This window comes from Sciurus carolinensis, chromosome 2, assembly GCF_902686445.1.
Source record: "Sciurus carolinensis chromosome 2, mSciCar1.2, whole genome shotgun sequence".
NCBI lineage: Eukaryota > Metazoa > Chordata > Mammalia > Rodentia > Sciuridae > Sciurus > Sciurus carolinensis.
The window spans coordinates 123,428,714-123,451,223 of NC_062214.1; the positions used below are offsets into that span (position 1 = coordinate 123,428,714).

The 22,510-nt window shown below is 38.0% G+C and overlaps 1 non-coding gene and 2 pseudogenes across 1 annotated transcript; 2 read left to right on the forward strand and 1 right to left on the reverse strand.

Moving 5' to 3' along the window:
- Nucleotides 1–78: 78 nt before the first annotated feature.
- On the forward strand, nt 79–2,794 carry LOC124977126 (mitochondrial nicotinamide adenine dinucleotide transporter SLC25A51-like; annotated as a pseudogene).
- Nucleotides 2,795–3,538: 744 nt separating this feature from the next.
- Nucleotides 3,539–4,026, reverse strand: LOC124977912 (transcription factor BTF3-like; annotated as a pseudogene).
- Nucleotides 4,027–6,179: 2,153 nt separating this feature from the next.
- Nucleotides 6,180–6,320, forward strand: LOC124978571 (U4 spliceosomal RNA). The gene has a single exon (XR_007107540.1). It is a non-coding gene; the product is annotated as a U4 spliceosomal RNA (small nuclear RNA).
- The last annotated feature ends 16,190 nt before the right edge of the window (nt 6,321–22,510 follow it).

The following is a 22,510-nucleotide window of genomic DNA, read 5'->3' on the forward strand; positions in this document are numbered from 1 at the left end:
CACCTGACCATCCTCATACATTCTGGCCAGAATGCCCATCAGATCCATGATCACAACACAGAAACCTTTATCTTGCTTATTCCAGAGGAAGTGATTCCTCTCAAAAACAAATTTCACACCTGTTCCTCCTCCCTTTGGAGATTCAGAAATAAATTGGAGAGCAGAGATATATGAAGATGCTACCTGTAAGGAGGGAAGTATGTGGGGAGAGGAGACTAAATAACAGCAGATACAGAAAGAAATCTTCTGAACTTCCCTTATCTGACCAAAGCATAACTTCCTGAATATACAGCCACCATTAACCTCTCTCCAGGGAAATCTCCAGACAGGAGATATTCCAAGACAATTGTTTAAATAAAGCTTACCTGATTCTTTCATTTATATTCTCTTAAAAGTCCATTTGCTTCCCCATAGAGCAATTCCTCTCTGAAAGCACACCAGGGTCCCAGAGTTTGAAACCAGTGGAGGGGCTTGGTGGTATGGCAGCAGTACTTGCAGGGACAATAGAAACCATTTCACTCCATTGGAAAGAGTTCAGATGTTGCTTCAAGATCACAAGCCTCATGACAAATTCACAAACACTTATCAGGCTTTCAGGACACTGAAATGCCATGGAATTGGAGAGTATTAACGAGGTTTGGTGCCCATTCTTTTCTATAATGGATTCAGCAAAGTCCTTTTCTTTTGCCTTTGAGGTTCCCTTAAGGAGCATCTGTCTACTACAATGACTCACGGTGCTCTTTTAGTCAATGACCTTATCTTTGAAGGTCTATTGGGTGCCATGTTAGGATTCTTGGGGTTTTTCCCCCAATTAATGTTGTAAAAATTCTCATACAATCTCAGATTGGTGAATAATTTCAATCTTTCCCCAAGGTTCTCAAAACAATTCGGGTAAAATAGGACAGAAACCAATAAATCTTTCCAGAGGTGCCCATCTGAATTAACATGGGTCCCTTATCTCTTGGGGCATAATCAATGTGACTGGAGATCTTGTTAAAAATTATATGAAAAAAGTCTGGTAAAGTGCCATTTATCAACTAAATAGACCTAGGAATGAAGTTTGGTCTTGTTCCTAATTGGCTCAAATACAAGTTGGTGACATTAAGTCAGGTCCTCAGGAATTATGAGCAAAGCTACTTTCCTTAAGCCTCAACAAGAACAAAACAATAAAAGTTTTCAGTAGGAAATTTTAAAAGAAGGAGGGGGGGAGGAGTAGGAAGAAGAAATAATCTAACCTAGCCCTTCATCCTAGCCCTCCCACAAGTTATGAATAGAACCAGTTTCCTTTCCTCCTGTTGATCTGTATACTGTTAATTCATAGATCCCTGACCATAGAAACTTGGTAGATGGAGGAAAAGGTTTTCCTCCAACAGTATGTCCACATATGTGTACTGAGAGTGAGAACAGCCAGGCACTGTGGTACACACCTATAATCCCAGTAATTTAGAAGACTGAGGCAGGAGAATTGCAAGTTTGAGGCCAACCTCAGCATCTTAGTGAAACCCTGTCTCAGAATAAAAATTAAAAAGGGCTGCTGATGTAGCTTGGTGGTAAAGCATCCCTGGGTTTAATCCCCAGTACAGAACAATATATATATATAGACAGTGAGGACAAAGAATGGGAAGAGCATTCTGCCCTTGGCACGTCTGTGTTATCATGGGAGATGGTAACTGTGGTACAAAATGAAATGTTTTTTGTCTTTGTCCTGATTCCTGTCACAGAACGCATGAAATCTACTTTGTCTTATAGTAGATTATAAGACCCTCATTTGGGAAGGGTCCTGTCACATATTCAGGAGGAAGGAATGCTGTGCAGGAAAACTGGGAGCAAACTGAGCAGACAGGACTTACTGGGTGTCCCCATCCAGTCTCTCAGCTTTAAATATGTGATGATGTCTCCATAAAAACTCAAAAGGAAAGAGTTTGGGAGCTCCCAGAGAGTTGAACAGGTGGAGGTTCCTGGAGGCCTGGAGAGCGTGTGGGAGCTCTGCCTCTTCCCCTATACCTTACCTTATGCAGCTTGTAATCTGTATCCTTTGTAATGTCCTTCAGAGCAAACCTCATTTTAAAAACATTTTGGAACTTCTGAACCAGAAATATTTTTGTTATTAATAATGAGCCCCTTCTCATCATACCTGAGTTTATGCTAATGATGTGACTTAGACTGAGGTCCCTAGATAGCCTCAAGATGGGGCTGGTGACCAGAAAGAACAAGTGATTGTGGAGTGGAATTTCAGCTTCAACTATTGACTTCCAGTAATGGTAGGGGAGGGAGGCATGGAGAACAAGCTTCATAAAAACTCACAAACAATGCGATTTGATGACTCCCAGGTTGCTGGATCTATGAAGGTACTGGGAGGGAGGCACACCCTAAGAAGGCACTAAAACCTCTGCATGACCATGCCTTGCTCTATTCATCTCTTTCACCTGGCTAGTGGAGGTTAACAATACAAAATGGAGTAATTTATGTCAAAGTTCTAACCCAAAGGAGTTGGGAATGACCATAAAGCTCACTTGAGTGCATTTTTAAATTACTTTGATACCCTGTAATGAACTTATCTCAGGAATTTCCTTTGGCCACAGTATTTCAGATAAGCCAAGACAGTTGCCTTAGCAATGGCTATCTCTGCCAAAACAATAATGCCAACTTTAGCAATGAATCGAGAGATGACTTATCTTAGTTGTAAAGCTGTTTACCTGATTTCTTCATCTTTAATAACTCCCCCTTTGTTACAATTCCTTGTGTGTGCCCAGAATTTTCTTAGTCTGTACATCCCAAGTTGGCACCATCTACTAATAGCAAATAAACTATTTTATTTCAGAGGTCCTGTGTATCTTCTTTCTTCTTTCCTTCCTTCCTTTTTCTTTTTAAGTTGGCAAAATCTGTTGTCTGAGAAGTGGAATCCAAAGGAAAATCGCCTTGGAAGAAGAGGTGACCCATGGAATCAAGTGTAGTACCCACCGAGGAACCTCTTCAACCACAGGACTGCAAAGACTCCAGTGTTTTGTTTACTGGTCCCAAAGAAAGAATTTGGACTCAACAGAGTGGATTTGGACATTTTATTACTTGAGGATTCCTCAGTGGTGGCAGGTCAGGACAATATAGCCACACCATGCCTTCAAGCAAGGGGAATATGTTCGGGATAGTTTGTGTGCATACTATATAGATGGATTCCTTTACTTCATAACCAAGGTCATTCTGCTTTAATCCCCAAAGATTGGAAGTGAAGGAAGTGACCAGATTTCCCCCCCTTACCTTATATAACACATTTTTTTTTAAACTAGGCAAAGAACTTTATTAACCTTTGTTTCAAACTTTATTCCCAGGCTTCTTCAGCTTAATTAGCTGCAAAGAATAAATTGTGTATAAGCAAAAACTGAAAAGAGCTGCAGTGTCCAAGGGGCTTGGGCTTAAAAAATATTAGAGATCTAGATTTTATCAGATCCATAAAAAAAAACAATTTTAAAAAGCAGTCATAATATAAAATAGCAGCTCCCAGTAACTTCTTCAAATTTATCTTCTTCAGAAGTTGATCAGTTCAGTTTGCCTCATTCTTAGAAGCCTCATCAAAATTCTCCACAAGATCGGGAACTTCATCATCATCATCCTCTCCAGTAGCAAGTGGTGCTTTTCCAGTCACAAATTGTTTGGGCAGAGCTTCAGCCAGTCTCCTTAAACTAGTCAGACTGTCTGCTCCACGCTGGTTTAAGATGCTGGATAGCATTTCTGTCAGTTGCTTTGTCTCAGCATGGCCTGTAATGGTGAAAGTGTTTGCTGCCAGAGATGCCTGAACTTTAGGGTTGTTAAAGCAAATCACTGTTCCTTGGTTTGTAAACATATTCACCTCTTCAATACCAGAGATATTGTTTACCCCTAACTTCTTTAAGGAGAACTGAAGTTTTTATCATTTGTTGTAGCTGTTCTATGAACCACCTTCTTCTTTCTGCGAGCACTTCCTTTCCCACCAATGCTCACTTGTGCCTGCAATTTGGCGAGTTATTCCTGGTTCATGATAGTTTCTTTCATCTTGTGGGAGCGGAAATGGGGCCGGGCGGGGGACTAGGGCTGGCACTCAGGGGGTTTCTGGCAGACCAGCTGAGATTAGGCGCACATACGCGGGGACGCAAGATGGCAGCTAGAGGGAGGTCGGAAGTGATCTATAACACATTTTTTGAAGTCCTTCTTAACTCACCACCAGGGACAAGACTTCCTAGGCACTGACCTGCATTAAACCCCAATACTTCACCCCTTCAGTGCTTCAAAGACTCTTAATGACCCTTACATTCTTATGCCTTCCCCTATCTTCCACAAAGGGCTCCAGAGGCACATTGCATTCATATTCCATAACAGCAGTACAAAGAGCAAGAACCTATCAGCGAGCATGGAAAGTATGGCAACATGTTAAAGAAAGGGAAATTAACCATCTAAAGAATGGACCAATCAACAGGACATCCCTAGCACTAATTTGTTTAGACACTTGGATTGAGGCATGAGGGTGTCTTTTCTTCAGTTCCTGTTGTATCCCACGGGGGCTTGTGTAATGGGGGGATGAAGGGCGCAGTGTCAATAACCACCCAGACACCGAGAGCTGGTGAGAGCTGCTGACTCATTTATTGAGGAAGCTTCTTCTTCTTTTATTGAATACCTATCCAATCAGTGCGTCAATCAGCGCATCACACCACTCGAAACCACCAATCATTTAGTCTCCTAGAACCACCAATCATTTGAGGGTTTTGTATTTTGCAGCAATGGGGATGTATGACTCCACAAGTTCCATTTTTGTCAAGTCCATTCTGTCTCATCTATAAGTTGGACTACTCAGGGAAATGCTTGTGCTGCAGTCACAGTGAGTTCTGAGCAGACCCAACAATCAATCTGACCGGCTTAATGTGTAACTTCTGTTGCCCAGCCCAGGAAGAGGTTACTTTTTGCTAACCTATGGAGAGTATGACAAATGTTTAATAGACACCAATAATGACAAATCAATTCCACAAAGCAATATACAGGCCACAGTATGATCTTGTTAGTAAAGTATCTTGTACTTGCCCAGATACATATACCAGACTAATCTACCTGTTTGCACTTAACAGGTATAGAAAGAATAAAACATCTTGGGAATATATGATTGCCATAAACTGATACAAACTGTTCCTATCAAAATTTCAGTGGAATTCCTCACTGAAATAAAATAATAATAATAGAATCCATCTGGAATCCCAAGCAGTCCTGAATAACCAAAGCAATCCTGAAAAAAAGAACAAAGCTGAAGGCATCAATATCCCTGACTTCACAATAAGTGGGAAAGCTATTGTAACCCAAACAGCGAAAGTACTGGTATAAAAACAACACAAAGATAAATGGAACTAAACCTAGAAAGAAGTCCATGTATTAACAGTCAACTGGGTTTTGATAAAGGTAACAAGAACATACATTAAAGAGAGGACAATCTCTTCAACAAAAGGTGCTCAGAAAACTGGATCACCCCCACAGGAATGGGGTCCTAATTAGAATCAGATATATTCCAGGCTTGTATGTTTATATCATAATGGATTCTACTGTTATGTATAACCAAAAGGAACCAATTTTTTTTAAAAAAAGAAACTAGATCACCATGTGCAGAAAACTGAAAGGAAACCTCTATCACTTACCTTGTACAAAAATCGAATCAAAAAGAATCAAATATAAACACATTGCTAGGCAACTATCAGGGTTTATCAGGTCTTAATTATTAAGACCCAAAATTATAAAGTTAGTAGAAGAAATGTTTTGTGACATTGGTATGGGAAAATGTTTTTTTTGATAAGATCCCCAAAACACAGAAAACAGAAGCAGAAATAAACAGAACAGACCATACTCAACTAAAAAGCTTCTGCAGAAAAAACAAACAACAGCAAAGGAGGAAACAGAATTCAAAATGGGAGGAAATATTTGCAAACTATTTACCCTGGAGAGAGAGAGAGAGAGAGAGAGAGAGAGAGAGAGATGATAGATGATAGATTCATTCTGAATTAAATATATATGTATATATAAAATATGTAAATCAAACTAGCTATTATTAATCACCACACCTGTAATTCCAGCTCTTTAGGAGGCTGAGGCAAGAGGATTGCAAATGCAAGGCCAAACTGGGCAACTTAGAAAGACTGTCTCAAAATAAAACCTTAAAAATAAAGAACTGGAATTTTGTGCAGTGGCAGCACCATACAAATGAGGTTTATCCGAGGCACAAACCATCGCTAATTGAAAACTTTTCCCAATACCCCACCATGACAACTTGCTATATAGTTGGCACTGATAATTTTTGATGGTCCCTAAGGAGACTGAATAAAATCAGTCAATCAATCAATAAATAAATAAACAATAAAAATAAAGGACTAAGGATGTAGCTTAGTGGTAGAGCACTTACCTAACATGCTCAAGGTCCTGGGTTCAATCTCCAATAGCACAAAAAATATTTTTTTACATCACAATTTTTTTTACATCTCACTCTTAGTGAGAATGCTATCATTGAAGCCAGGCACACTGATGCTCTCCTATAATCTCATGTCTCAGGAGGCTGAGACAGAAGGATTGCAAGCTTGAGGCCAGCCTCAACAACTTAGTGAGGCCCTGTCTCAAAACAAAAAATAAAAAGACCTAGGAATGTGGCTCAGTGGCAAAGCACCTGTGGAGTCAATTCCATGTACCAATTTTTTTTTTTTTTTTTTAAAGAAAGAAAAAGGAAAAAAAAATTCTGGCGAGAATGTGGAGAAAGGGAAACCCTTCCTTACATACTGTTGGTGGGAATGTAAATTTATACAGCCATTATGGAAAATGATATGAGGTTCCTTAAAAAACTAAAAATAGAACTATCATATGATCCAGCAATCCTACTACTGGTTATCTACCCCATGGAAAGAAGTTTGTATATCCAGAAGATATCTGCATACCCATGTTTATTGCAGCACTATAACAATATTTATAATAGCCAAGATATAGAATCAATCTAAGTATCCATCAATGAATGATTTGACTGAGTTATCCATTGATGAATGATTTGATACAGAAAATGTTGTTTATATATACATAGGCATAATGGAATATTATTCATACCACAAAAAAAATAAAATCCTGTCTTTTGCAGCAATATGGACAAAACTGGAGGACATTTTGCTAAGTGAAATAAGCTAGGCACAGAGAGACAAAGACCACATGATTTCACTCATAAATGGAAGCTTTAAAAGTTAATTTCCTAGAAGTTGAATGCAGAATAGTAGTTTTGAGAGACTGGAAAAGGGTAGGGATTAGAGGAGTGTTAATAAAGGAATACAAAAATTCAGCTACTTAAGGAGAATTAGTTCTAGTATACACAAAGAAATGATAAATGTTTGAGGTGATCAATATGCTAATTATCCCTATTTGAACACTGCACAGTGTACATATGTGTCAAAATATCACACAGCAACCCATGAATATATATATAATTACCATGTGTTAATAAAAACAAAACCATAAAAGTAGAAAATAAAACAAAACAAAAAACCCATATAATTTGTTTCACTGCAGAAAACTGTCTCAAAACTGATGCAAAGAAAATATTAAGAGGATAAGAGTGCTTTAGAGAAAGAGACCAAGAAACCTTGTGCTCCTGAGCCTTCCCCTCCTCTGAAAGCCCCTCTTCCTCCCCATCTCTAGCCTTCTCCTGCAGAACTCCCTTTCTTTTCAGACTCCTCAGCCCCCACCATTCCCCAAATTTATCCCATTAAAACCTGCCTCTTTAAAATAAAACCCACTGATGACCCAGCTAAACTCCAAGTTTCCAAGTTTCTTGGACTAAGGCTTATCTCCAAATCTTTCCCAAGGAACTTCCAAATGTCATTGAAGACCTCACCAATTTGCTCAAAATTTAACACAGTAATTCAGGCCTATCAGTCAAGTTTTTCTGATATATATCAGTTGGTTCACATGATATCAGGTAGGCCAGCTCCAACAATGGATGGCTAAAGTTAGCTGGACTCCTTCTGAGTTAGAGAAACATCCCAACATTGGGATCAGATGTGAAGGCTGATCAAAATCTCCTCAAAGCTATCCTTGAAGCATTTCCTAAGGTTTTAGACTGGAATAAAATTCAGGTTTGTACTGGAGAGTCTAAATAATCCGTTTACAATTATTACAACTGATTTCAATTCATTTTTAAGGGAAATTCTGGCCTTCTGATGACTATTGACTAACTCACTAACCTTGGTAAAGGAACCCACATGGAATGGGAAACTGGGCCCACTCCAGATCTAGGAAATTTGGCTAATCAGTTGTCTTCTATTCTAGAGGAGTCCAATAAAAAGGAAATTGCTTAAAAGTCTCTATCTCAGCTCCCTCAGATACAAGTCCCCAAACAAAATTTTAAGCAAGATTCAAACCAAAATCCTCCTGGCTTATGCTATTATTACAAAAATCCTGGAAAAGAGACTGCTACAAGGCAAAAAAAAAAAAAAAAAAAAATTCCAAAAAGAGTCCTTCCTTCAGAACCATCCAGTGACAGGGTTCTGAGAAATGGACAGGGGCTTTTCCCAGTCTTTGCCCTTAATACCTTGGGGTAAGGGGGAAGTCTCTTCATACTGGGAATGAGGTTCTGATTATCCTTATCCTCTGAGCACCTAACCCCACTGGTCTTAAATTCCCCAACACTGGAGCAATAAGTCAGTCTAAATTGGGCAGTCTTTAACAAGCCTCAAATGTTTTCATGTCTTTATCCTTTTACATCTTGGTCTTTCATAAACACTCCCTTTTCCTTGATAGCTGTGTTCCAGTTCCCTTTCTTGACAGGTATTTTGGAAAAAACATGCAGGAATTTTTTTCATCTCAAAAGGGCAGATAATTTTAGAATTTGGCAAACCAGAGAAAATAAGACCAACTCCAGGTCTTCTGATTTTCCTACTTCTCTTATTTGCTAAGTCATTCTTTGTTTCTATGGTAAGCAAAAACTAACCCACTCTTTTTTGTTAGAACAAATATTTATGAACAATATTGCCAATAGGTTTAAATAGGCTCCTTAGAGTACCCACTATTAAGATTCAGATCAACCCATTGAAAACTTGACCTAGAATTAACCAGCACTCTTTAAACAAAGAGGCTTTTTTGGACATTAAACTGTTATTAAAGAATAAAAGACAAAGTCTCATTATCCTATGTACCAGTTCTTGTAATATCCCAGTACTGCCAATGAAAAAACTCCTAATGGCTATGGGAAAAGACTAGTTCAAGACCTATGTACCTTAAATAATATTGTTATACCCCACCACACAGTTACCCCAAATCCATATACCTTGCTGATCTTGAGCCTGACCAGTAGCAAACCAGTATATAAAGCTATCTAATGCCATTTAGCCTTCTCTTGGGCCAGCCAGCAATATATTGGGGCAGTAAAGCCCTGGGGGTTTCAGTGAAAGTCCCTCTTCTCAAATTCTAAAGGCTGACCTAGAGGATGTTATTTTCCCTCAGTGATCCACCTTGCAGTCACCTGTATATGACTCTTCTTCTGCACTTCCCTCACAATCAGTGTGCAAGAAAGATAATCTACGTTTGTTAAAACTCTAAGATGCTACAGATAATAGGATTCATAAGAAATATTGCAACTGGTAAAAATTCAAGTAAAATATTTAGGCCACCTAATTTCAGAAAGTAGACTACACTTAGATTCAGAACTGATACAAGACATATTACAATTTCTTAACCCCAAATACAGCTGCAACTGCATCCCAGATTTATGGCACAACCCTTATATGCTTTACTTAAAACCACTAAACCTGATTTCTTTGTTTGGAGAGACCATGAAGACATGACTTGGCTAACTATCACTCTCCTTCTTCTCTTCTGTGTGTGAAAAGGAAAGAAATGTCCTGCAATTTTCCCCCTGAGTGGCAGGAATATAACTAAGACTTTACACATGCTAGGCATGTCAATCACTACTGACCCATGGGGCACAAGAGTCAGAAACTGAGCCCACTTGCCCATAGTTTCTCCCCTTCTGTGGGCTGTTCCTGCTAGAGCACTATTGATCAAATCCACCAAAGATATCATCTCTGGAGTTCTGTTGACCTTTTTTGTCTCTGTGCTGTGGAATCTCTTTGAAAGTGTCTTTCTACTTAACATCTTACATTAGTTTTCTCAACTTACATGAACTTCTACTAACCACTCCACTTGAATTTAATGATTCACCTTTTGATTCTTCAAAGGATTTATAGGACACTTCCTTGAACAATGCTGAGATATCCTGGTTCACGGATGTTCCATACTTAAAAGGCAATACTGGTAAATATTGTGCAAATCATAAATATTACTTCCTTTAAAATTAAAGAAGCAACCTCTTTACTTTCAGTTATTTCTGCTCAGTAGGTGGAAATGTTTGCCCTTATTTAAGCATGCTTTCTTGCTAAAAGAAAAGCTGCTAACTCTTCTGTAAACAGTAGGTATACAGTAGGAGTGCTCGTAACTTAGAAATGCTATGGAAGCTGAGAGGTTCCCTCACTTCCAGTGGAGACAAAATATAAGAAAGGGCCATATGAAAAGATTCATTAGTTTCAATACAGTGACCTGGTGTATAGGAAAATATTAAGATTCCAGGTCATTCCCAATTAGGCCTTATGAAAACCAGGGGATTACTGTACCTATATCACATTGGTCAAATTTCTGTCATATCCCAGCTGGGAAAATTTCCAAATCATGACCTTAGAATATTTACTGAAGACTCACAGTTTGGGCACCAGAAGCCAAAAGAAGCCGTAAAAGAAGAGATGGTGACTGATGGTTTAATGATCAAAAGGAATTCCGGTTTGGGCCTAATGAAAAGTCTGTCCTGACAGATTCTGTGATATTTCCATTATTAACTACTGTATGTCCAATTTAAGTAATTAGATTACAGAAAGAAAATAACAGCTTTATGAAACAATATTGGTGGGGAAATATTAATGGAGTTTCTGAGAGTGCTTTCCTGGCATGCCCCAGCTGCCATAAATTCAATCCTGGAATGCCCAGTGTGTATAGCACTTGCCAATGGAATTTTTCAAATGGGCCATTCGAGATCTGGCATATACAGTGGTGCGCACTTGTAATCCCAGTGACTATGAAGTATGAGGTAAGAGGATCACAAACTCAAGACCAGTTTTGGCAACAGAGTGAGACCCTATCATGAAATGAAAAGGGCTGGGGATAAAACTCAGTGGTAGAGCACCCCGGGGTTCAATCCCTAGTACCACAAAATAAAATAAAAAATATTCCACAAAATTTTATGGAAACTTTGTGATTTTCCTGGGCAGAAACCCTATGTATAATAATTTTGAATTTACAAGTTACCCTACCCCTTTTGGTTTGCATAACTCTCAACCTTTGAAATATTCATGGGCTGCCCCAGGCATTTGACTCTCGCTGTTATTTTGACCATTACTTAACAAAAGGTGATATACTTCCATGTTATAAAGATATAATTAACACCATGGATAAAAAATTATATAAAGGTATGATCAAAACTATGCTTATACATTATATTTTGGTACAGTGTATAAATTATACTCTGGTAAAGAAGGACTTGAAACCCCTTCACCTACAAACCAGAGCCTTTGTGTATTGGAAGACATTTCCAGGACGGGCCATTTCCTGCTGAACAGGTCAATAGCAGTCCCTGTTAACCAACATTTGTGCTGCCACGATCCAAGGAGCTGATTTCTGTCGGGGTTTCGGCCGGACCCCTGGCCCTAGGTGTGGCAAGGCTAAGATGGCGCCTGGCAGTGAGCCAGAGCAGTTAACTTTTGCACAAACAACTGACATTATTTTGAGGAAGTTCCAGGGATTGGCTAAGCTCCCTGATGGACAGTACAGGTCCACTATATGCCTGCCTTCGCTGCCTGTATCTGTTAATGCTCTCCCCTCGTGCGAAAATGCTGATTGGTTACAAGTACTGTATATATTGGAGTGTAAGTTCCACAAAGAGAGAGAACAAAGAAAGAACTATGAGGAAGAAGCGCGCAAAATAAAGAGCTCAAAAGAACCAGGCCTGTGTCTTATCTCTCTGCGGGCAGGGAGTGCGATAGGTGGCGCCGAGACCCGGGAATCTACAGATAAAGTAAAAGGTAATTATTTATTTTCATTTATGACCTTGAGTCCGTCATTGGTAGTTCATTTATGACCTTGAGTCCGTCATTGGTATTTCATTTATGACCTTGAGTCCGTCATTGGTAGTTCATTTATGACCTTGAGTCCGTCATTGGTAGCCGGCAGTGAAGGGTAAAGAACCCAGAAAAAAAAAAATTAAAACTTCATAGATAGATGCAGTGGTACCAGATTGTTTGTGTGGTGTGTGTTATTTTTGTGTTTGTTGTGTGGCTTGTTTGTGTGCTTGGAGCTCTTAGTGCTGTAAGATTTAATCATAGGAACAGAACTGTCTGGGACTGGAATGAAGCAGCCTCTTAGGGAGTTGTTGGGGAATCACGGAATGCCGCTGAAGGCAGAACAGCTTGAGCATTCCTTGATACCATAAAAAAGGTCTCTCCGTGGTTTTTAGATAAAGGGTTGTTAAATATATTCCTCAGTGGAAGCACCTGGGAGAGGATCTACGCATAACAAAAAAGCAAAAGCTGTTACCTGTTGGAACTTTAGCCATTTGGTCCCTGATTAAATCTTGCTTACAACATAAAGATAAACAAAATCTAAAGGGACCCCTGGAAGAGGGAAGTCAGGTTTTAGAAGAGATTAAAGAGAAACGGTTCTGTTCTCAGAACTCAGAAAGAAATAATAACTCAGAAGGGGAAGATTCAAAAGAGGAACTTTCAGGGGAGGAGCTAGAAAGGACATTTGGGAAGCTAACAATGCAGTCTAAGCGCCCTATTAATGATGACATTGACACCGGTGAAGACTCGAGACCTGTGGGCAATAGTTAAAAAACACTCTTTTGTGGAGCCTCTGACTGAGGGCAGTCAGGTTTTGGAGAAAATATAAGAGAAAAGGTCTAAAACATCAAAAAGGGCGTCAATAAGATCAGGGACAAACAAAAATAAAAATGAAAGTGGGTGTAAGGAACAACTTGTTAGAAAGAGGGAAATCAGTTTAGGGGAGGGTCCCCCTAGGCAGAGAGCTCAGCAGCTCCATTCCTTAAAAGTAGTAAAAAATAATGTTTTGTGATTTTCTGCATTCAAACCTAACCTGATTTCTCAACCAGGTAAAAAAGGGGTTAAAAAGTCCTGGGTGATCCTCCCTCCCCCTGCCACATTGGAATGTAACTACAGCGTCTCAAGGAGAAAAAAGGGGTAACCTAAAGATAAGAAGAAAAGAAGAAAAAAAGTGTCCGTTTTAAATTCCTGGGCCGCTACAAAAAACTAACTTATTCTTCAGGATTCTTGTTTTGTTTTGTTTTTTCTTTAATGCTGTATTTTTGAGCTCATAATTTTGATCCTGCATACCTAGGTTAATGATTTTTTTTTTCTTTTTGATCAGTTCTATTTTTTATTCAACTGAAGTTTTTGAACAGCTGTTTCATTGCAATGAACATTTACCTATAAAGTTACAAGGCCTTTGATTTTATGTTATCTGTATGTCGTGCTGTCTAATGTCATGTTTTGTCAAAACTGAGCGCTCTTAAAATTAAAATTTAAAAATGGATCCAAATACTTTTATTCACGTGATTTAAAAGGGTTCAATTTAAATTGGGTAAACTAATAAAAGTAAAATATTTTTAAAAATAACTTACAAGTCTCCAGGTGGTCAAACTAATGAAATGTTAATGTTAAACAATGTCTAATATCAATTGCTTCTAGGACTTTTCTTCAGCAGGAAAGAGGCAACGGATCCTGTTCAGGACACTTGTCTGATATCTTGGTTTTTATAAAATAAATAAATTGGAGTTAACATGTATGAGATTACTCAAATGTGTTTGTAGAGACGTCTGGTTAATTTACAAAGTTAAAATGCTAATTGTTAAATAACATCAAGTACTCTTAACTCCTCAAATTCCATGGGGTATCATACTTAAACATTATTGGTGTTTTCATAGGTTGGTAAATAAAAGGGTTTAAACTTGCTTTGTGTCATCACTAAACTAAAAACAAGGTTACTAAGAGTTATATCCTAACAAGTGGAATTCTATATATAAAGGGTCCCAAAAGTTTCAACTGTGTTTCAATTAAGAGTACTATAAACAACAAAATATTTAATCTTATTAAAATAGGGTGATTTATCTAAATTCAGAAATTTCATAAGAGTTGTTTCAGAATGTGAACAAAAAGGGGTCAACAAATAGGGAAGAGAAAATAAAAGGTTCTGGGTTTAAAAATGTATTTAATAAAAAGGAAAAGAAAATGTTTCTGGATAAAAAGTCTGTGTGTAACAAAGGGCAAGTTTCAACAAGTCTGTGTGTAACTAAGTTGGTTGTGTGTATGTAAAACAGCTAAAGCTATTTAAGGTTTTTCCTAAGGTGAAATACTAATGTTCTGATATAAGCCAAAGTTTAATCTATATGGTAAAATGACATGGTAAAATGACAAGGATTTCTTAGAAACACCAATTCATTCTTAACTTTGTGTCTCTTAAGTTTTATTAAAAATAGGGGTTTATACAATTATGGTTAAACAACTGTTAAAGATTGTACTACGTTATAAAGTCTAAATTTTTCTTTAAAAACTAAAATTGGTAAGAACCAATTCCTCACTAAAATTAAAATAACTCTAACCACAAATGTACCTTATAACCCACAAAAACAAGGTATTGTTGAACATACACATCTCACCCTCAAAAATGCTCTTTATAAACAAAAAGGGGGAATAGAGGAGACCTTCAGGTCCCCTAAAGATAAACTTTCTCTTTGTCTCTTTGTTTGGGGTTTTTTTTAACTCTGGGAAATAAGGGTAACCCGGTGCTTTACTGGAGCTGTGGCTCAGTTTGTGTGTTTCCACGGAATAAACTAACTTACTACCTCTTTTTAGTCTCTTAGGAGGAACAGTTCAACTATGTAACAAAACAACTGCTTCTTTCAATTGTACTTTAGATTTGTGCTAAAATGCTTCTAGGTTCCTGCTGGCAGACTTAATGTGTGTTCCTACCTTCCTACCAGTCCCAGTCTCTGTTACAGATGCAAAATTGCCAGTGTTACTATCAAGAAACAGGAGAGAATTTGACATCACAGCGGCTATGGTCACTGCAATAGTGGTTTCTGCAACAGCAGCACTAGCAACTGCCATACCTACAGCAACAGCAGTCAATCACTTGGCCGAAAATATAGCTGCAGCCTTACAGACTAAAGAGACCCTAAACCAACATCTAACAGCAGGCATACTCCTTATGAACCAGCGAATGGACTTACTTCGAGAACAAATGGACATTTTACAGGAACTGTTAAACGTGGGATGTATTTATCATCTGGCGGGACTGTGCGTTACACCTGTAGCTTACCATAACTTCAGCTATGCAGCAAACTTGTCTAGAATCTTGTCTGCTCAGCTACAAACAAACTGGTCTTACGAATTTGATAATCTTACTGCTATTCTTAGATCTCAAATTGTTAGTCTCAATGCTACTAGAGTTAATGTAGCCCCTATGTCCGAAGTGCTAAGTTGGCTATCCTCCTCTTTCAGCTTTGTAAGCAATGGGCAGGTATGGGAGCCTTTTGTATGTTCATGGTTATTACTGTTATCTTCCTCACACGCCTTATCATGCGCATGCGCCGAGATCAAGTTAGAGATCGTATCATCTTCCATCAGGCCATAGCTGCCCTAGAGGCCGGCAGTTCCCCACAAGTATGGCTCACGAGGCTGGATCGCTAGCCAGACGGGTAAGGAAGGAGGTGACCACTGTACCGACCTAAGACAGGAGCTGTAGCATGCTCTACAGTTATCCGATGACGGGTAAGGACGGTGGTTGACCACTCCGCCTAAGACAGGCACGGTCCCGAGCTTTCCTTTTCTTTTTAAAAGAGAAAAGGGGGAGATTTCTGGTACACATATCTCACTTACAGAAGACAACAACCTCTTGTTGCACTTCCACTTCTGTCCAGGACTTAACGTTAATAATTTCTAGAAAATGAAGTAGATGTCATTTAATGTGGACAGCTCTCCCAGAATGACCACACCAGATCAGAACTGTATAAATCCTTTTATCCCACTGCTGTTGTTTATTTATTTATTTGGTGCTGGAGATCAAACCTAGGACCTTATGCATGCTAGGTAAGCACCCTATCACTGAGCTACAATCCAATCCCCTTTCCCCGACTCCATAGCTAGTCTTTACTCTCTTCCTTTTCCTGGAGGGAGAATACCCTTACCTGCATTTCCTAATCTCTTGCCAAAAGTGGAAATTTTATTGACTGTTTGGTCTATTATCAAAATTCTCAATACTTCTCTTTTGATCTTCAACAATGCACAAGTCCCTCAAGGAACTGTGTATCATGCTCCCTGATATAAAAATTAAAGATTCTTTCCACATTTTTTATTGGTGCATTATAGTTGTACCTACAGATGGGATTTGTTACTAATATGTACATGCCTACAATATAACAATAGAATTTGGCCAATATCACTCCCCACCTCCCACCCCTTGATCATTTTCTTCTCCTGATTTCCTTTTGATTTTCATGAGATTTGCTCCCAATTTTCCTTTCCTTTTTCCTCTCTAGATTTCTGCATATGAAAGAAAACATATGACCCTTAACCTTCTGAGTTTGACTTATTTCACTTAACATGATGGTCTCTAGTTCCATTCATTTTCCTGCAAATGCCATAATTTCATTTTTCTTTTTGACTGAATAAAACTTCATTATGTATACATATCTCATTTTCTTTTTTTAGGTACCAGGGATTGAACTCAGGGGTACTTAACCACTGAGCCACATCCCAGCCCTCTTTTGTATTTTATTTTGAGACAGTTTCTCACCGAGTTGCTTAGCCTCACTTATGCTGAGTTTGACTTTGAAATCTCAATTCTGCTGCCTCAGCCTCCCAAGCTGCTGGGATTACAGGATCACATACCTCATTTTCTTTATCCAGTCATCTATTGATAGACCTAGGCTGGTTTCAGAGTTTGACTATTGTGAATTATGCTGCTATAAACATGGTTATGCATGTATCACTGTAGTATGATGACTTTAATTCTTCAGGATAAATATGGAAGAGTAGTATAGCTGGGTCATACGGTGATTCCATGCCTAGTCTTTTGATGAGCCTCCATGCTGATTTCCGTAGTGATTGTACCAATTTACAGTCCCAAGAACAGTGTAAAAGTGTTCCCTTTTCTCCACATCCTCTCCAATATTTATTATTATTGTATTCTTGATGACTGCCATTCTGACTGCTGAGATGAAATCTCAGTGTAGTTTTGATTTTCAATTCCCTAGTTGCTAAAAAACAATTTTTTTCATGTATTTGTTAGTTGTTTGTATTTTGTCTTTTGAGAAATGTCTGTTTAATTCATTTGCCCATTTATTAATTGGGTTATTTGATTTCTTAAAAATGTTTTGCTGTAGATGGACATAACACCTTTATTTTGTTTATTTTTATGTGCTGCTGAGGATCGAACCCAGTGCCTCACACATGCTAGGCAAGCATTCTCCCACTGAGCCACATCCCCACTCCAGGTTATTTGATTTTTTTGTGTAAAGTTTTTTGAGCTATTTATATGTTCTAGATTATTAATTCTGTCAGAAGAGTAGCTAGCAAACATTTTATCCCATTCTATAGGTTCTCTCTTCACATTCCTAGTTGTTTCCTTTGCTCTGCAGAATCTTTTTTTAATTTGATGCTATTCCATTTATTAACTCTTGGCATTATTTCTTGAATTTTAGGGGTCTTACTGAGAAAGTCATTGCCTGTGCCTATAAGCTGGAGTGTTGACCCTACTAAATATTTTTTATCTGTGGAGGATTTAATGATCTCTTTTATGCCTCGTCAACTCTATGTCCCAATAACTGTGAAGTAAAGGATCAAAGTAACTTAGGATCTAAAACAGATTATTGAATCAATTCTATCTTGCTGTCCCATAGAATTGGAAGGACTTTACTTGGTAATATGTATTAGTCAAAATTTTACTTTAGAATGTCTTCTAGCATTCTTACCATAATGCAGGTAGCGTAAATGATGCTTTCACACTCGGTTCTTCCTTATTATGATCGACTAGCAGGTAATATTTTTATTATGCATGAACATTCTTGGCACTCTCTCAATATCTAACTTATGGAGGAAGTCTCTGGTAATGTCCTTTCCTGAACTTCCTCCCAGTCAACCTCACAAGAAGGGTGGAGAAAAAAAGAGCTAAACTTTGGGGCTAAACAAGTATGAGAGCACAATGTATTTCTGCTAGATGAGGTTGCCCTAGAACTGCATGTATTTACCCAAAACCTAATAAAAATAACCTCTACATTACCTTTTAAAAACTTTTTATTTATTTACTTATTTTTGTGATATTTATATCCTAGTTCTCCTTATTTAATATAGTTAAGGCAGGGCTGGTGATGTAGCTCCATGCTAGAGTACTGGCTTAGCATGAGCAAGGCCCTAGGTTTGATACCCCTAACACCACAATAAAAAAATAAATAAATAAAATAAAATAAAGTTAATAAGATATAGTTGTATCATTACTTCTTCTTCTTCTTTTTTTTTTTTTTTTTTCTTTCAGTACTGGGGGTATAATCCAGGGCCTCACACATTTTAAAGCAAGTATTCTACCACTGAACTATATCCTCAGTCTGCATCATAACATTATTAATCATAAAAACAACACCACATTTATCATAACTGTTAAAGCAATCAAAAAGGGGTAAGCTAGGGTAAAAGTTGGTGTTGAAAACAACACAGTAGTTTAAGCGTAAAGAATTTTATTTCCTTATCACTTGAGAATTCTTAGGTAAGTGATGAAAGTTATTCAAGAATTAAGATCCCCTTTATTGGGTTACTCTACCATCCCTTGGGGAGGGGTGTTAAGTTGTTTTATTTTTGTTTTATTTTGTTGTGTATGTGTGTGTGTGTGTGTGTGTGTGTGTGTATGTGGCATGCAGGCCTTTGGCATTGTGGTAAAGCCAAAGAGCAATTAAGAGCAAACATAACAATTGAAAACAAGTGAACAAAAAATAATTATCCTCGGGAAATATCATTCAGTATAATCTTTTGGATTATGAGGGAAATTAATTATCAAATCTTTAAAGTTTGTGACACAGTAATACATGTATTTAATAATGTTTTAAGTAGTAAGATATAAATGTGGATATAATTATGACTATAATTTTGAGCTTCTAATCAATGTAAATGATATTTTGAGATACTTGTAGGAACATAAACTGATATAAAAATCTACAATTTCTATATTTTTCCTACATTCATAAATGAAGGAATTGTTAAATTTCTGTTGTGGCTTAATGAAAACATTTTTTTTCCAACACATCAATTCATGGACCCTAGGAATTCCATCTTTGGAGTCCTTGTGAGACAGTCAGGCCTCTATTACAAAGGGCAAATACACTCCGGAGACCTTGACTGCCAACTTGTTAGCTATTGAAAGCATGATATGTGCTTTCCCCTGCTCTCCTTTAGCTTTTTAGCTAAAAGAGCAAGGTTTGTGCCTTTGCTACACCCTCTCACTGACTGTCACTAGCCTCAGAAACCAGGTACGCCATTAAAGCCAGGATACCTCCCCAAGGACAAACGGAAAGGATAACACTGTTGAGGAGTCACCAACACAGAACTTTTTTCTGCCATGATTTGTGTTCTCTCCCATTTCCCACCTGGGCAGAGCAGTTTATATAAGATGCAACAAAGATAATAAAAAACTAACATCTGGCACAAGGATGACCAGTTGACTACCCCTCCCTCAAAGTTGAAATGTTTGCCCAGACAAAGAAAAACACCTTTTAAAAAAATTTTTATTTTATTTTTACAGAATGCATTTTGATTCATTGTACATAAATGGGTTACAACTTTTCATTTCTGTGGTTGTACATGTTGTAGATTCACACCATTCCTGTAATCACAAATGTACATGGTGTAAGGATGTCTGTCTCATTCCACCATCTTTCCTTCCCTCAGCCCCCCCTTTTCCCTCTACACACTCCAACATTCCTCCATTCTTCCCTTATCACTGCCCCCCACCCCCCGCTGTTATGTATCAGCATCCATTTACCAGAGAAAACATTCAGCCTTTGGTTTTTTGAGATTGGCCTATTTCACTTAGCATGATATTCTCCAACTCCATCCATTTTCCTGCAAATACCATAATTTTATTCTTCTTTATGGCTGAATAATATTCCATTATGTATATATACCATTCATCTATTGAAGGGCATCTAGGTTGGTTCCACAATCTAGCTATCATGCACTGAACCACTATAAAAACATTGATGTGGCTGCTTTACTGTAGTATGATGATTTTAAGTCTTTTGGGTATAAACCGAGGAGTGGGATAACTAGGTCAAATGGTGGTTCCATTTCAAGTTTTCTGAGGAATCTCCATGCTGCTTTCCAGAGTGGCTACACCAATTTGCAACTCTGCCAGCAATGTATGAGTGTGCCTTTTCTTCCACATTCTCATCAATACCTATTATTGCTTGTATTCTTGATAATAGCCATTCTAATTGGGGTGAGATGGAATCTTAGGGTGGTTCTGATTTGCATTTCTCTAATTACTAGAGGTGTTGAACACTTTTTCATACACTTATTGATCACTTGTATATCTTCTTTTGTGAAGTGTTTGCCCAGTTCCTTAGCCCATTTTATTTACTGGGTTCTATGTATTTTTGGTATAAAGTTTTTTAAGTTCTTTATAAATTTTGGAGATTAGTGCTCTATCTGAAGTGCATGTGGAAAATATTTTCTCCCACTCTGTAGGCTCTCTTTTCACATTACTGATTGATTAGTTTGCTGAGAAGAAGCTTTTTATTTTGAATCCATCTCATTTATGGATTCTTGCTTTTATTTCTTGTGCTCTGGGAATCTTGTTAAAGGAAGTCTGGTCCTAAGTCAACATGATGAAATTTGGGACTACTTTGTCTTCTACTTGGTGCAGGGTCTCAGGTCTAACTCCTAGGTCCTTGAACCATCTTGAGTTGAGTTTTGTGCAGGGTGAGAGATAGGGGTTTAATTTCATTTTGCTGCATATGGATTTCCAGTTTTTCCAGCACCATTTGTTGAAGAGGCTGGCAAAACTGGGAATTCATGTGCAGTAATCCATCCATGGGATGGATTCAAACTAAAAAACTTTTTCTCAGCAAAGGAAACACCTTTTAAAATGCATCTAAAGGACTGGGGTTGTGACCCAGTGGTAGAGCACTTGCCTAACATGTGTGAGGCCCTGGGTTTGATTCTCAGCACTATTAAAAAAATAAAATAAAATAAAGATATTGTGTCCACCTACAACTAAAACAAAATAGTTTTTTAAAATGTATCTAAAGTCAATTAACAGTCCTTAACTCTAGCCCACCCCCTCTCCCTTACACCTGAATAAATCTAGCTCCTTTGTCCTGAGAGCCAGTTTGACTCTCTGTCACTGCTGTGTCTCCCTGTGCTGGAACAAGAGTCCCAACAGTCTTCTTCCCATCACCCTTGGGCCTTTATCTGATTCTCTGATAGACTGCACAGGAACCCACTGAGCTGGCAATCCTTGGCAACCCATGCAGCCCACATGAAGACTCCCTGAGACATTTTTGTCATCTGTATCAGGAAACTTGTCACTATTATGGTTCTGAGAAACAGGTGTAACAAAAAAATTTAAGAATTGAGTAGTGATCAAGAAAGGAAATATCAAAGAACAATTAGAAAAAAGGAGTTCAACTCAAGAAAATGTTTAAAGAAAGAAAATGATTAAGAAATAACTGAGAATTTACATTCAAAGGATATCACTCTACTAACTCAAATCAGAAACCACCAACTAAGAAGCTTCTGCTACAAAAGGTGATGGATGGAGTTCCAGGAAGCAGACCCTTTAAAGCATTTCCAGAAATCTGGTTGGCTTACCTTCTTAGACTGCTTTGGTAGTTGCAGATATAAAGGGTACTTCTCTCCACTGTTTAATTCTGCTTTCTTCCTATATAATTTGCTTTACATCCAAAAGGCCTTAGCACTTTGGGCTTAGAGCATTGTAGGGTTCCTGATGTGTGCCTGGAGTTCATAATAATTTTTTTTTTATCTAAAACAGAATATCACTTATTTGACATATACTGGATTAACTACTTGACACTAGAAATATCTAGGGTAGAATAATCCTACATGTAATAATATTATCAACAATAGATACCAGCTTAACAATTTGTTATTCAGGAACTACTTGCACATTCATTCTTCTTACAATTCTCCCAATTGCTTGCTCGTATTCTTTAATATACTGCAAGATATGATGCTTTGAAAGACCATGGATTTTTTCTTAACTTTGTTTCTTCAAATACTGGTCTCCCATCTTCTCTACATTCATTGAGTCACTACTTGAATTTTAATCTTCAGTAGATAACACAAACTTGTTAGAAAGAGCTCTAGACAGGCCAGGCATGGTGGTGTACACCTGTAATCGCATTCACTCA